This window comes from Temnothorax curvispinosus, unplaced genomic scaffold (genome assembly GCF_003070985.1).
Source record: "Temnothorax curvispinosus isolate PA1 unplaced genomic scaffold, ASM307098v1 QBEX01013186.1, whole genome shotgun sequence".
NCBI classification, from domain to species: Eukaryota; Metazoa; Arthropoda; class Insecta; order Hymenoptera; family Formicidae; genus Temnothorax; species Temnothorax curvispinosus.
Window position 1 is genome coordinate 1 of NW_020222966.1, and position 1,582 is coordinate 1,582.

General features: G+C 27.6%; 1 pseudogene; it reads left to right on the top strand.

Moving 5' to 3' along the window:
* The first annotated feature begins 994 nt into the window (after positions 1-994).
* On the top strand, positions 995-1,579 carry LOC112463425 (annotated as a pseudogene).
* Positions 1,580-1,582: the final 3 nt, after the last annotated feature.

Sequence of the window (1,582 nt, forward strand, 5' to 3'; positions counted from 1 at the left end):
AATATAGGAATTGTATAATCAAATCTAAATATTTTTTATCCTTTGACCTTTTATTTTTTTTACGATATTAAGCAATAATATTAATATCCCTCCCTCCTGATTCGGTGTAAGGGATACTTTACTCCGGTCGCAATGGATTCATGTGTACAACGCCAGTGCAGTGATATGCATAAAATGTGCAATGTGATAAAGTAATATACATATAACGCATAAAGCGATATGTATAATATATCCCCGATAGGTAACCACATATGTTCCTTATTTTTGTTCTGTCACTTTCTTTAACACTTATTTATTAAAAAAATAATTAATTCAATTGATATATAATCTGCAGCTATAAGTCACATTAATAAATATATGATATTAATTAAATTATATTTAATTAAAAGGAAAGAAGTCAGTGTGTCGATGTTGAGAGAAAAATCAAATATTGATTAATCAAAAGGCAAATTATCGATTATCGTTATTTCGATTAATCGAGAAACATCGCCGGTAAATGTTTAGTATAACGCTCTTTCTTCCAATTTTCTTGAAATTTTGTAAAATAGTTTATTTTTGTGTGTAAAATACATTCTGAGAAGGTAAATCGTCGCTCATGTCTCGTTTTTTTTTATTTAATTTCAAAATTTTATGATGTCGGTAAGTAGCAAAATGATAATTTACGTTTTTAAAATACTGCAACTTCATTTGTTACTATATTCACAAATTAAGTTGTCCGCATACTTATTAAAAAGTAACAAATAAAGTTGCGCAGTATTTTAAAAACGTAAGTTTTCATTTTGCTACTTACCGACATCATAAAATTTTGAAATTAAATAAAAAAAAACGAGACATGAGAGCAACGATTTTCCTTCTCAGAATGTATTTTACACACAAAAATAAACTTTTTGACAAAATTTCAAGAAAATCGGAGGAGTGAGCGTTATACTAAACATTTACCATTTTGTTATAGAGATTGATAAATTTGTATTCCAATTACATCTTAGGACTCAACATGAATGATGAAAAAGAGGCCCTACTTACAGAAGATAAAGATCGTGTAAGTTTTTCTTCATTTTTACTACTTATTTTTACTACATATTATTAAATGCTTTTATTTAGGTTAATTTTAATTAACACCACTATTATTACAAGAAAAGTTTATATATTTGTGGGTGGTAACATGCTCCGAATTGTTTGTGTTTTAGGAACAAGTACGAGAGAAATTAAAACATATGAGTTTTGAGGATTTACAGAAATTAAAAGAGAAATTAGGTACCAAGGTATACAATGAGACAATATTTGGAAAGAAAAGTAAGAAAAAAACTGAGAAAATAGAGTTTAAACGAGAAAATAAGAATAAGCCACGAGAGATTTCTGCTAAAAAGCCAGTTCCGAGATATAAAGAGTTAACTCGAGTAAAAAAATTTGTATCTCGGGACCCTAGATTTGATAGTTTATGTGATATGTTTGATGAGAAAACCTTCAGACATTCTTATGCATTTATTAATAAGTTACGAGAAAACGACCTCAAAACTTTACAAAAAAATTGAAAGAAACGACAGATCTAAAAGTTATAAAGAAAATAAAATATCTCATTCAG